Consider the following 15,214-nt stretch of genomic DNA (forward strand, 5'->3'; position numbering starts at 1 on the left):
TATGCCCCCCTTCGAAGAAGAGGGGGTATATTGCTTTGCTCATGTCGGTCGGTCTGTCGGTCCGTCCTCCAGGTGGTTGTCAGACGATAACTCAAGAACGCTTGGGCCTAGGATCATGAAACTTCATAGGTACATTGATCATGACTCGCAGATGACCCCTATTGATTTTGAGGTCACTAGGTCAAAGGTCAAAGTCACGGTGACCCGAAATAGTAAAATGGTTTCCGGATGATAACTCAAGAACGCTTAGGCCTAGGATCATGAAACTTAATAGGTAGATTGATCATGACTCGCAGATGACCCCTATTGATTTTCAGGTCACTAGGTCAAAGGTCAAGGTCACAGTGACCCGAAATAGTAAAATGGTTTCCGGATGATAACTCAAGAACGCTTAGGCCTAGGATCATGAAACTTGATAGGTAGATTGATCATGACTGGCAGATGACCCCTATTGATTTTGAGGCCACTAGGTCAAAGGTCAAGGTCACAGTGACCCGAAATAGTAAAATGGTTTCTGGATGATAACTCAAGAACGCTTAGGCCTAGGATCATGAAACTTGATAGGTAGATTGATCATGACTCGCAGATGACCCATATTGATTTTCAGGTCACTAGGTCAAAGGTCAAGGTCACGATGATCCGAAATAGTAAAATGGTTTCCAGATGATAACTGAAGAACGCTTATTCCTAGGATCATGAAACTTGATAGGTAGAATGATCATGACTCGCAGATGACCCGTATTGATTTTCAGGTCACTAGGTCAAAGGTCAAGGTCACGGTGACCCGAAATAGTAAAATGGTGTCCGGATGATAACTCAAGAATGCTTATGGCTAGGATCATGAAATTTCATAGGTACATTGATCATCACTGGCAGTTGACCCCTATTGATTTTCAGGTCACTAGGTCAAAGGTCAAGGTCACAGTGACAAAAAACATATTCACACAATGGCTCTCACTACAACGGAGAGCCCATATGGGGGCATGCATGTTTTACAAACAGCCCTTGTTACTACACACATAAACATAAAAACAAACCAAGATGCATGCAACAAATGCTTACTGTATGTGTTAGTTTGACCTTGTGACTAAGACCTAATGCCTCATAACTGGTTTGCGTAATAGATCTCAATCAGATGCATGAATATGTAAAGTTTGGAGAACCAGGTCAATAAAGTTTCATTTTATGAGCATGGTTCAAGTTTTGGAGCAGACAGACAGACAGACAGAATAAACAAAATTCAATCTTATTCTCTGTATTTCTCGACATTGAAGTCACAAAATAGTATTATAATTAAATAATTCCAATGAAACAATACATCAAATTTATGAGAAACTAGGCAGTTTTCATTTGATATATATATATATCAGGCCGTCAACTGATTCCTATATTTTCCTATATTTTTTAGAATGTTCCAATATTTTTAAAAACCTGTATTTCCTACATTTTCCTATATTTTTGACTGTTTTCCGATATTTTGTTCTGAAAATTTCATCTTTAAAAAAATACTTATAAGAAGTAATACTGCCTTTAGATATCTTAATTTACAGTGTAAAAAGTTGTCCCTCCTCTTCCAAAGCATCACCATCTTGCAGGAGTGCTGTTGTACACCATTGTGAAATCTATATGGACACCTTTGATGAAGAAATATACAACCATTTCAAAGGTGAGAACAAATCCTAGCAGATAGTTGTAACAGGTCTTTCCCCAGGGAAGCTCTTCTGAGGGATTATTTAATGCTCTTCCTGATGGAATTGAGTGTATCTACAGGCTTCCAATTCTTTTGAATATTGGAAATTATTTAAATATTTTAGGGCATTGGAAGTCTTGTAGAATAATTTAGGATATGCATCTACCATTGTGTGTCTGATACCCATGAGAATAAGATCGTTTTACAATTGGTATTAATAACACAGTGTAATTTTGTTCAATTAATTATTTTGATGTTCAATTTCAAATATATTTATATGCAGAAGCTGTCTGAAAAATCTTATATTCTGTATGTACATTTTATCATATAGGATGCAGGGGTGGCGAAATCTCAAAAAACTATACTTGTCCACGGACAACCATTTAGGAAATTTAACTTGCCCGTTGCTGAACTAAACTTGTCCATTAATGTTTATATAAATTATAAACGCATTTATTGATTACTGTTAAATAATGTGGAATATATCAAAATGAGTATGATTTGCTTGTTTTGTTAATGTTTATAATTGTATTTCAATGGTACATTCATTATAGCAGTATATTCTAAACAATATAAAGACTTTCTCAAACTTTAAATCTTGCGAAGCTAGTGTTATTAAAACATGTGCTGAACATAAGTACATTGTAATCTTAAAAAATTAAACTAGTCCAATATGTGGACCTCATCAGACTGAGGCTCGGCTACTGGTAGCAATTTGATTACATAAACTGGTAACAGTTGAAAATCAGTTAGCCAAGTTTCTTGAAAAGTTCTGGTGCGTTTACTTAGATCATATTTTTATCATAATCTTTATTAGTTTTTTGGGAGGTGGGCTGCTCAAAGCTTCGGGTTTCTGCTCCGTTGCTGAAGATTAAACAAGAAATATCTTTAAAAAAAGATATACGGTGTTGATAGTTCAATGAATGAGATCAAGGAGAGCAAATGTCTTTTTCTGTGCAGTTCTTAGCTGCATCACGATAGTTCAATGAATGAGATCAATGATAGCGAATGTCTTTTTCTGTGCAGTTCTTAGCTTCATCACACGCAGTAAGGGATGTTACACGGAGTTTTCGCGGCTTATTTTACATTATTACATATTGCTAGTCATAAACCTTTAGAAACAAAACAGAATACCAAAAGAAGAATGGAAGTTAAATTAAAACATATGAGTCAACCGGCCACACGAGAAGTATCCGTATTTATAGGTGCGTTCTTCGAACAAACCTGTTTTAGTGGTTTGTCGGACATTGCTATATGATTCGATTATTAACAGTTTCGAGAATCATCGCGCTCATGCTTAATACAATAGTCAATATGGTGGAATAATAATTGTTAAATTAATCTAAAATAATATTTATCATTGTATTGTTTAAAACACATTAATAATCTATTATTGACATATCATAATTATATTGCTAATATCTTCATTTAACATATTTCTGGTCTAAAGAAAATTCCAGGTCACCTAGTTCACGGAAAGAGTATTATATAACGCTTATTTTACTGGCTGCGAACTCCGGTGATGAACTGTATATAAACTCCGACTTTCACACACTGGCCGCGAATTGACCCGAAACCTCGCGGGTTGAAATGCAATGCATTAAAGTGAGGCCTCGCTTCCACTGCTCTTTATACTTTTACATGTTAACATGTTGACATTAATATGGAAGTAAGTACTTATGAGAACATAGCCTTTAGTATAAACGCTTTTGCGCTGGTAATTCTCTGAAAATAAAAGGTGCACGCACAAACTGTTTTTATGTCGAAAATTGATTGTAAAACAGTCATTGAAATTCCGATTTAAATCTACAAGCAAGTCGGGCTAGTACTATGAAAATTGAACAAGCCTGAGTCAGATTTTACTAGCCCAAACATTTTTGTTAAAAATGCAGATAAACATAACATAAAACATCCAAAGAAGCATTCATTTTTTCAATCTTTAGAATACAATACAAATCTCTTATTAATTTCATCCTCATCCAAGTTAGCTTACTCGTCATCTGAGCCAGCCTCTTTCGGATCCTGAAATAAGAAGAAATTAATTTCAACACGGATTTTAAACAAATCACAATTATAAGTATACACATAAAGTTTAGGTAAAAAATTAGCAGATATGTATCCCATATATCCATGTGAAAGAGAGAGCAAACCTGAACCACCAGAAAATATATAAGCAATTCAGTGCCAGGTTATTCTACAAAAAGCCAGTTGACAAATGCGTCAATCACAGTTACCTCAGATTCGCATTCCTCAACGACGTACTTGAATGACAACAACTCTGTGCCCCGAACGCAACGCAAAACATTTATTTAACATAATAGTAATCCGGGAACCACAAAACCATGCGCTTTATGCGCAGTAATCCAATTATCGGCTGATTGCCCAGCACGTGTGCGCAGTGTGTTAAAACATAAGCGGCTGTTGATTTATATTGAAAATGAAAGTGGAACTCGTTTTCTGTTTAATGCATTGTACAAGCACGTCGGGCTTGTAATATTGGATTTCCTACAAGCCCGAAAGAAAAAATACTAGTTTTTTGCTGTCGGACTAGTGCCAATTTCGACGACTGGTAAAACTGTTCTATCTATTGAGCCTTTTCATTAGAGATAAAATTGTTTCATGCAGTAAAACAGTGTTACAAAGACGCGGATATGTTTCCAATGCTCTGGTGTTATACTCAAATCAGCCAATGGAATAAATGAAGTGTATTCATTCGTACCTAGCCGCGGGAAATTTTATTTGAATATTATTGGACACTTACAAAGGTCAGGTCAGGGTGAAAAGCTGGCTTAATACAGCTTATGCCGAAAAAAAAGTTTCATCTTTACCATTAAAGTCGTCTTAAATAACAAGGTAGACCGTGTTTTGATTATCTTAGATTGATACTTTTTATTTCCGTCTGATTGTAAAAATAAAGAAACCAGTCTGTACACTGTCTAACAGTCGGGCCGAATGTTTAAAATGCGGCATGCTCCCGGTCTCATATAGAATAAGGGAGATCACTGCGCAGGAAAGTGCACGTATTTAAGCTTGATTGCTCCGCAAATAGCACTGACAATGTAATCGGGTGTCAACATCCGGTTTTGTAAAACTTAATTACGGCTTTAATACAATGTATTTTTGTATACCTGGACGCGACTTTTAAAAACTTGTTGTCCACGGACAACTTAATTGAAAAAAGTCAGTTGCCCAGACAAGCAAATGTACGACTCGGGCAACTCGGACATTTGATTTCGCCACCCCTGTAGGATGTATAGTGTTCTTTTCATGTCCTAAAATTTTTTATTGAAGAGTGTATAGAAATTTTAATGTGCATAAAATACAGAATTTATATTATTTACCATGATATGATACTTACTACATGTATGCTTTTCCTGTTTTCAGTTTCAATAATTTTATTATGTTATGTTGCACTATTAGGTTGTAAAACTATGTTTAGTAATGTTTTGTTGATTGTTAACTATTTTTATAAAAAAATTCAGGTGTCCACATTGATGACCACAGTGTGTTGCTGCATCAGCATATCTGCCTTGGTGGTGAAGATGAGGGACTGTTTTGTTAAGTTAAACATGAATTTATTGATTATAAACAGAAAATAAGTAAGTAAGAAGTTCTTTGCATATCTCTAGAACATTACTTTTTACCATAAAATTCCTATATTTTAACCCTAAACGAGCCCAACCCTCCTATATTTTGATGCACAAATTCCTATACCGGTATTTTTATTCCCCCCTTCGAAGAAGAGGGGGTATATTGCTTTGCTCATGTCGGTCGGTCGGTCGGTCCGTCCGTCCGTCCACCAGGTGGTTGTCATATGATAACTCAAGAACGCTTAGGCCTAGGATCATGAAACTTCATAGGTACATTGATCATGACTCGCAGATGACCCCTATTGATTTTAAGGTCACTAGGTCAAAGGTCAAGGTCACGGTGACTCGAAATAGTAAAATGGTTTTTGAATGATAACTCAAGAATGCATACGCAGCCAACAGGGCACACTCTGAACAATATTACTGAAGCAACTGGTCTTTAATCAAAATCTATAATTATCAGTCCAATGAAACATCATCCTTTTAGTAAAATACAGTGGATCAGTAAAAATATCAGAATATGAGATTTTTTGTATATTTTGTATATTAAATAGTGTGTTTATGTTTAATTTTGTTGATTAATATAAATATAAGCAGGACAGGGGAGGTAATACACTATTATATCTACCTATATACAGAGGAAACAAATGCAATAAGTTTAAATTTATTGTTACAGCATTTGCCTCCCTTGTAATATATTTAAATTTTACCAAATGTAAGGCTAACTGCATTTTTGTAATGCATACTACTACTACCACTACTACTACTGCTGCTGCTGCAGCTGCTGCTGCAACTGCTGCTGCTGCTTCTGCTACTACTACGCTGCTGCTGCTGCTGTTGCTGCTGCTACTACTACTACTACTTCTACTACTACTACTACTACTACTACTACTACTACTACTACTACTACTACTACTACTACTCTACTACTACTACTACTACTACTACTATTACTACTACTACTACTACTACTTCTACTACTACTACTTCTACTACTACTACTACTACTACTACTACTACTACTACTACTACTATTATTTCTTCTGCCACCACCACCACCACCACCACCACCACCACCACCACCACCACCACCACCACCACCACCACCATTCACAGTGACAAAAAACGTATTCACACAATGGCTGCTACTACAACTTATAGCCCATATAGGGGGGCATGCATGTTTTACAAACAGCCCTTGTTTCCTATTTTTTCACCTTAAGTCAGTTGATGGCCTGGATATAGTAGTCCTCTACAAAGTTTGCTCAAATTATGTTTGACAAAGCCCAGGGGGTCACACAAGTGTACATGTGCTTAAATAGGGCCATCATTTAATTTTGCACATGCAGTGAATATTTGTTTCAGCCTTTTTTCAGCAGTGGAGCTATACAGGGCCATCATGGCCCTCTTGTTATTTTCTAGATAGCTTGCATGTGGCATGGCATTGAATGTTCTAAAAGATAAAGATCACGACTTTCTTTATTGGATGATTTCGGAATGTTGAATCCAATCAGAAAAGGGCTTTTAAACATTTATTATTTTGACCCATGTTAAGCGAGATAATAAAGTACCTCTTTTTGTACACTGCTGATTTGTGACGTGACGAGTAGCCTCCCTTGTTGGTTCATGCTCGTTAGCCCCTGCCATAGTCGGAGGGATATTGTTTTGGGGTGTCCGTCAGTCCATCCGTCCGTCTTTCCATCCGTCCGTCTGTCCGTTCAGAGCAATATCTTGGAAGTGCTTTGGTAGATTTCATTGAAACTTGGTATGAGTATATATATATGGATAAGAGGATGATGCACGCCAAATGGCATTGTACACCATCTGTCAATTACGGAGTTATGGCCCTTTGTATCTTGAAAAAATGCTTTTAATATAAGTGTAGAGCTTTATCTCCATTAACACATGAGCCAGAGCCATTAAAATTGCCATAAATGTTCTCAATCATCTGGGGGTGCTTCGCATTCAACACCCATAATCCTAGGGGCTAAAGTCAAGGTCACACATTAGGGTCAAAGGACACATTTGATGAATTATTCATTATTTAGTCATTCCTTTACTTTGCATTAAGGGATTCTGTAATACAGTACACTCCACGCGTTTTCCCAAATTTCCCTCCATACGCCGCGTGCAGTAACGCCGAGGGAGATTATGAAAATTTCACGATACGCGGCGTTTGCATGATTGTGGACGCCGTGTTGAACGATCGGCAAAATTGATAAGCTGATGCGGTGGCCCTCGGCGTAGGCAACGCGGGGAAACTCCGTGTTTTACGAGATAACGATCAATTTAACTTTGTTTGACTTCCTGATTTTCAAATAAAATTACATTTATTACAAGTACATACCATTAAAAAAACAAAAAACAATATAGATTGATCCCCACGTGGTTGTAGAAGTAGTTGTATAGAAAACTCGTTGATTTACGACAAACAAAATGTCATCTTTAAACTGATACTTACCAATTAATATAATCACAGTTTGCAACATTGCTTTTTATTTTTTTAATTTAATCCAAAGTTTTCATGTAAGCAGGTTTTTTTTTCTATACTGAGCATGTAAACAAATGACCAAGGACCCTAAAAGTCTCTCAAATCTGTGTGAATTGACAGTTTGACGTTATCAAAGGAAAGCCACTTCCTGTCTGAAGGCATAACTCAAGTAAACACGTTCAACGAATGCATAAGGAATGGTTTTAATTGTCGGAACAAAGTCGATTCTCTGCTCACTAATGCATTTATTTTCTCTTTGTAGGTAGGTTATTCCATTGATTGCTAAAAGAAGGTGGTAACTATTGAGTTGATAGTTGCATTAAATATTCACAGTTGTATTCTAATTGCGTCGACATTCAGAACAATGTTTACCAGTAATTATGGACCAAATCGGTAGAGTGACATTCACACATGTTAATCCCTTTTGTCAAAACACCGCAGACAGCAGTCTGCACAATAGGTCAGTAGACAAGCTTTGCGTGTTTTCATAACGTCAAACACTTAATCCAGTTCCGCCCAGATGTCTTCTTTAATCAGTTTACAGTACAATTACTGTTAAAATAATTACTCTACTAAAATACCGTAACGATAAAGATTCGACGTGTTCGATTTGAAATTATTTTGGAGGAAATATCAACTTATTTGCGATATAATTTTGTTAAAAAATACAAAAGAAACTTTTAACTGAAATCAACAAAATTAAGTGTTCTCTGCGCTTCAAAGTTTGTATAAAAAATCAATACACGCACGCTTTGCAGGAGTATACCTTGACCTTGTACATTGCAGCATAATTTTTGCGCGCTTTTGTCGGGAAATATACATGATGACTGTATATCGGAAGCATTTGTTTAAAGTCGTGTTAACATTAAAAATCGTAGTGTGTTTCAGATTACTTATTATTATTCTCATTTGGAAATTTTACGGAACATTTATCCTTGTGTTATATGTGTTATGATTTAAATATTAATTTGTCAAAACGCTTGACATGTGGTATATTCATTCATATTGTAGACGTACCTGTGAATTAAAAAACATAATTTGTATACGTATTAATTTTCTATACAATTATCTTTATTTGTATACAGTATTTAAACAATTTTTAATAATGTTTTTATTTTTTGGCATGCCCAGTAGCACACTGCTTACATGGTGTTGCGTGGCTGACGCTGATTAGAACGGAAATTGTCTGCATTTACCGACAAGGCATAAGTAATACACGCCGCCGGTATAAGGGAACTCGGCGGAACGCCGCGTTTTACCTCGCTTTCAAACTCCGCGTAAACACTCACTAGCAGGAAAAAAAAACGCGTGGAGTGTTTTTTTTTTGAAAACGCGTGGAGTGTACTGTAACTGTCCACAATTGTTCTCCATTATCTAGCTGCGTGTCAAATATAAGATCCAGATTGCTATGGTCATGGTCAAAGTCACACACAAAGGTACAGATCACACATTTTGATTAAATATGCCTCATTTGGTAAGGATTCTACAAAACTAAAGGGATTCTGAACATGTCCTGATGTAATTTTTAATTGTTCTCAATTATCAGGTTCAATCCTTCACTTTTTCTTTTAGTTCTACACCCATCCATAAACAAAATTTATTTGGCAGGGGATATCAATTCAAAGAATTTGCTTGTTAAGTTTTATTATTGTAGGTTCAAGGTTTTTGTATTGGTGGTAGAATTTTGTTCTTTTCTTTTAATGAACTGTTTATAATAAATTGTAACAATAATCTGCAGTTCCAACATTAAATCAGTCTTTGTAAAGACATTTTTTTACAATTCAAAAATTCTAAATTCTCAAAACTAGACATTTTACATGTTATTCATTTAAAAAATATGCTGATGTTTATTTTCAGGGCTAGCCTAAGTACAGTGTCAGATGGGACAGTGACAAACCTTTAAAACCTGATGGCCAGTATAACAGCTGGTGATGTGAGCGCAGTCAAAGAATTGCTGACAAAACTTGATGTTCGAAGACTTAACAAGTCACTTACTGCAGGTATTTAGATATAACAGTGACACCATTGCTATGGACGGTGATTCTTCAGAAACATGGCATCATTGAGACTCTTCTTCATGAAGGCGTGAATCCGGATTTAAAGCAGGCATCTACTGTGAGATATCCACTGTCAGGGCCCTCAATCTATCAAATCTGCCGCCGAATTTCGGTGGCAGTCCCCCACCTGAAAAGTATACTTTTTCCCCCTTTTTGGGGGAAAAATTCCCCCCCCCCAAAAAAAAAAAATTTTTTTTTTTTTTTTTTTTTTAATAGTAAGATGTGTCTCATGATATTATATCTCAGTTCTATTTCAATTTAATCTTTTCAAACATACTTAATTATGAAAAATGCAATGAATATAGTGCAAACATGTACAAATGAAATAATGAGAGAGTAAGTAAAAAAATCCCCTAAGAAGGTAAACGCCGCGAAAATTCCCCCTCCTAAGGGCTGCGGACCCCTTCCCCCAAAGTAGTGTGAGGGCCCTGACTGTCTTTACATACACTCTTTTGTTGAAGGCAGTGAAATATGTAGATTTGCCAAGTATTGATATGCTACTGGGGTATGAGGCGAATCCCCAATTAGGGTTCCAGGTCCAAGGCAGTTATAAGAATAATCAATATGCTATAGGAATAAACAATATGAATATACCGTTATGTCACAAATCAAAAGAATATATGACTTGGTTAACCAAGCATCTTTCTAACACATCAGACTTGAAGCATACCAGCAGGATAAAAATCAGAAATTGCATGAAAAGATTCTCACCTGAAATATGTGATGGACTGCCATTGCCTGCAGAACTGAAGGAGTATTTGATGATTGAAAGTAACATGCTTATTGCTGTAAATGACTGAACAATCATCTTTATCAGGGCTTGTGAAAAACTTAATGATTAGGCTAGCTCATGAAGTTTGTACCATAGGGCAACGGTGTTGAATCCTCCGACAAACAAGTCAAGAAAGAGAAATACTGTGCAACATCCTCAGCTGTGCCAATTTCATGCTCATAACACCAAACTGTGTCAAGTTTCAGCTCATAAGAACTACAAACTTCCAAGTTTAAGCCTGTAACAGCTCTTAAATATGTCAAGACTCATAACAACTCCAAACTGTGTCAAGTTTCAGCTCATAACAACACCAAACTGTGTCAAGTTTCAGCTCATAAGAACTCCAAACTGTGTCAAGTTTCAGCTCATAAGAACTCCAAACTGTGTCAAGTTTCAGCTCATAACAACTCCAAAGTGTGTCAAGTTTCAGCTCATAACAACTCCAAACTGTGTCAAGTTTCAGCTCATAACAACTCCAAACTGTGTCAAGTTTCAGCTCATAACAACTCCAAACTGTGTCAAGTTTCAGCTCATAACAACTCCAAACTGTGTCAAGTTTCAGCTCATAACAACTCCAAACTGTCAAGTTTCAGCTCATAACAACTCCAAACTGTGTCAAGTTTCAGCTCATAACAACTCCAAACTGTGTCAAGTTTCAGCTCATAACAACTCCAAACTGTGTCAAGTTTCAGCTCATAACAACTCCAAACTGTGTCAAGTTTCAGCTCATAACAACTCCAAACTGTGTCAAGTTTCAGCTCATAACAACTCCAAACTGTGTCAAGTTTCAGCTCATAACAACTCCAAACTGTGTCAAGTCAACTAAGATCCAGCTTGTTACAGCGCTTAAAGAGCATCTCCAAATTGTGTTAAGTTATAGCTTTTAACAGCTATAATGTGTGTCTAGCTACAGCTAAATAAAACAGCTCCAAACTGTGTAACAGCTCAAGACTGTTCCAAACTGAGGCACATTACTTTGGCATATTGTGAGTGGTGTTTTGAGAAACTATTTAATGAAAAAAAAACGAGCAGCTGAAGACTTTGAACCAAGGCGCCACTCTGCATAGTGAGTCTAGTATCAGTCACAACAAAACTGTAAGTCTTAGATTTGTTTATGTAATTCAGATGTAAGTGTTGGTTAAGTGCCTTATAAAATGGTAAGGTAAGCAAGTTGTTATTTTGCTATCATGTATACTTAGTGTCTTTAATACCGTATTGTTATCAGCTTTTGATTTTTATGCCCCCGGATTGAATGATAGGGGGTATATTGTTTTTGGCCTGTCTGTCATTTTATGCGTGTGTGTGTGTGTGTGTGCGTGCGTGCGTGTGTGTGTGTGTGTGTGTGTGTGTGTGGACATTTATTTCTTGTGTTTTAACGTTTTAACTATATGACTTTGCATCATAGATGTTTAATAATACAGTGGTTAACTACTATATTGTATTTATGCACTTGGTGAAAGTAACAAACAAAACATATGCTGTGGTTAAATGGTCATTGATTGACCTTTTTCAATACATAACAAAAGTTCAAAACATATATCAATATATACACCAATATACATACTTAAGACATCATGAGATAAAACAATTATACTATTGGGTAAAATATGGAGGTTTCTTAAGAAAATGGCCTTTATATGATTGACACTAATGCTTCATTATCAGTGTTGAAAACCACTGTGTGATTCCGCCAAAGGGACCCCCATGTGAATACCGCAATGACAATCGGAAACAATTCAAGAAAGGTTATATTTGCTTTATGCCAGCTCTCTGGAAAAGGCCCATAAAACCAACTGTTCTTGTACATTGCACCGTAACCTTTTGAGCCAGATGCGTCTGTATACAAGCCAAGACTATCGCTAGAAAGTGGAGTTTCATTGATGAAAAAAGAGGTTCCATTAAAATGTGTGAGGAACGTTAACCATACCATCATGTCGTGTTTTGCCGGAGACCTTAATTTGACCTTATAATGTAACTTTTTTACGTCGATAGACAAATCTATCAGGCGTCGCAGGAAAGCTCTCCCTAGTCTGACAACCGAACAGGCAAAATTGAGTAGCCCTATGATTGATAAGAGTTCACGGAGTGTACAGGTATTCCTTAATCTTTATTCATACAAAAGCCTTGCTGTTTTTGCAAGTTTGTCTTTTGGTAAACAGGCTTCCATTTGAATTGCATCTAATGTTATGCCTAGGAAAGTCATGACAGGTGATGGAGGAAATGTTTTCTCGGCACTCAAGGGCACATATAGCAACGCACACATTTGACAAAAAGAGTCGAGGGCTTCTTTGGCGTCCTGAAAGGTTGTGGCAAGAAAAAGGAAATCATCATGAATCTTCACTATGTGACAAATGTTGAACTTGTTAATGGCTATCCACTTTAATGCAGTGCTAAAAGTCTCAAAAATCCTACAGCTTGACGAGGCTCCCATTGGAAAACGTTTGTCATAGTAGTATTTGTGATCCCACCTAAAACCTAGAAGACCATAATCACATGGACATATAGGGATGATACCGAATGCTGAACATATGTCTGTTTTTGCTATGAATGCATTTCTTCCTACGGATTTGATTATTTTTATGGCGTCATCCACAGTTTCATACGAAACTTCTGTGAACTCTGACGGGATTTGACCATTTACAGAAGTTCCAGTGTGACGGGGGTATGACAGGTGATGAATCATTCTTAAGTCCCCAGGGTCTTTTTTTGGAACAACGCCAATTGACGATATCTTAAATTCTGGAAAGGGTCTTTCTTCATACGGGCCATTGATTCTTTTCGCTTCAACTTCTTTGGCCAATTTTTTAGAAACTATTTTATGATGCTCTAATGAGGATTTAAGATTTGGGCTATCAGAACTAGTTCTATCACCACAGAAATTAAGTTAAAACCCTGACTTTAAACCTTCCACAAATTATTTTTTGTCTTCAGCATCATAACCATCTAAAAGGGTCTCCAATATTTGCCACTTGACAGGAGTGGGTAAGGGATTATTAGTTAGTAGTTGACCTGTTTTGGGGGTTTGACCTGATTTGGTTGGCTGACCTGTTTTGGTTGTCTGGCCTGTTTTGATTGTTTGACCTGTTTTCATTTGCTTGACTTGTGTTTGATTTGGGCCTGGATTGATCGGGTCCTGAAGTTCTATTCCAGCATTTAAACTGGGGATGATTGCCGGAGCATGTTCTGCATCTGTGGGAGAAACTGCAGCCATTACATAATTCTCCTCTATTAAACCGGTTACAGGTTTTCTTGGGTTGGCTTGATTGTGAGCCGGTTGACCGAAAGGGCTGTTTCTGATTCAACGCTTTGATGTAAAGCTCGTGATGAATGGAGTCCCATGGGAAAGGGTGGTTTTGGCGTAATTGACGAAAATTCGTATCATAGAAATGCCAGTTTCCACGGGCTTTGGCTATAGCTCGTACAGTGTTACAGTACTGTGCTAGTTGTTCGGCAGAGTGTGGATATTTATGCCTATACACGGAAGAAAAAAACGGCAAAAGTATCTGTCCACTGCTCAACACTGATAAACTTGCGTGAGGCCACGGGGGTTAGGGACTGGATGCCTTGATGAGTAATTGTTATGCTATAAGTGTCAGCAGACTTACTAAAAGCAGTGGAAAAATCCACAAATTCATTCGCCCAAATTTTCTCTTTTATCTTAAGGGGCACAGAAGCGTAAAGTGGTATGGATGGGGACGTTTGTAGGGATATGGCATTGTTCATGAATGACGTGTTCCCAGAAATACCAGTACCTGTTAAATAGCTAGTGTCGGCTTGCACTATGTTGTTGGTCAGGAAACTGTCACGGGGTCCCTCATGTGGAATTGATTGATGCCCCCCATTTAGATGTCATGTTGGTTATTTGTAGTTGTCTGGCGTGCATTGTTGCCCAAAATTTCTGAAATTTTCCTTTCTACTAAGTCGTCAAGTTTGTTAGAAATATTCCCAACAATTTGTCTTGCTAGTTGAGATTCTACTTGGGTAGTAAGACCCGGCAGTGATTGGTTTGCATTGTGACCTGTAATTTGTGGATCTGCTTAATTATGCTGGGATTGGTTCCCAGACAGTCCAGGCGTGTCAAGGATTGGTCTTCTGGCTGCCCTATGCCTGGTATTTTCAGTAAGTGCCAGGATTGCAGGGTCATTATATAGTGTTGATGGTACTAGTTGCTGTGTGTGTGGCTGTTTTAGACTTTTTCTAGGACTGTGTCCGTGGACCACTACTGTTCTTTCGTTTCTTTGGGGACATGTTCAAAGCAAAACATATTATCCCTGAAATGAATCTTATACACTTCATCTTGCAATAACAAGGTTAAGCCACTCTACTATCATACCGAATACATGGTATTTATGTTTATAGGTATAATTTACAGCACATATAAAGTAGTTAATAAATCCATCTACAATTCATAGTCTGCCAGTAGTTTTTAATAACCTCAGGATTGAGAGACAAAATAATCTGTGTGCAAAACATTTATTTTGATCAACAGTAGCCATATTCAAATTAAGGGAAGTAACTACTACATGCGGCACACTGTGCCCGACAAAACACCAAAATAACAAAAAATATTGGCGCTCAATCAAATGCAACACGCACATTTAACCAAAAATTGCC

General features: G+C 37.1%; 1 pseudogene; it reads right to left on the minus strand.

The window, feature by feature from the left end:
- Positions 1 to 13,593: 13,593 nt before the first annotated feature.
- LOC127861728 (uncharacterized) lies at positions 13,594 to 14,443 on the minus strand (annotated as a pseudogene).
- Positions 14,444 to 15,214: the final 771 nt, after the last annotated feature.

This window comes from Dreissena polymorpha, chromosome 16, assembly GCF_020536995.1.
Source record: "Dreissena polymorpha isolate Duluth1 chromosome 16, UMN_Dpol_1.0, whole genome shotgun sequence".
Taxonomy (NCBI): Eukaryota; Metazoa; Mollusca; class Bivalvia; order Myida; family Dreissenidae; genus Dreissena; species Dreissena polymorpha.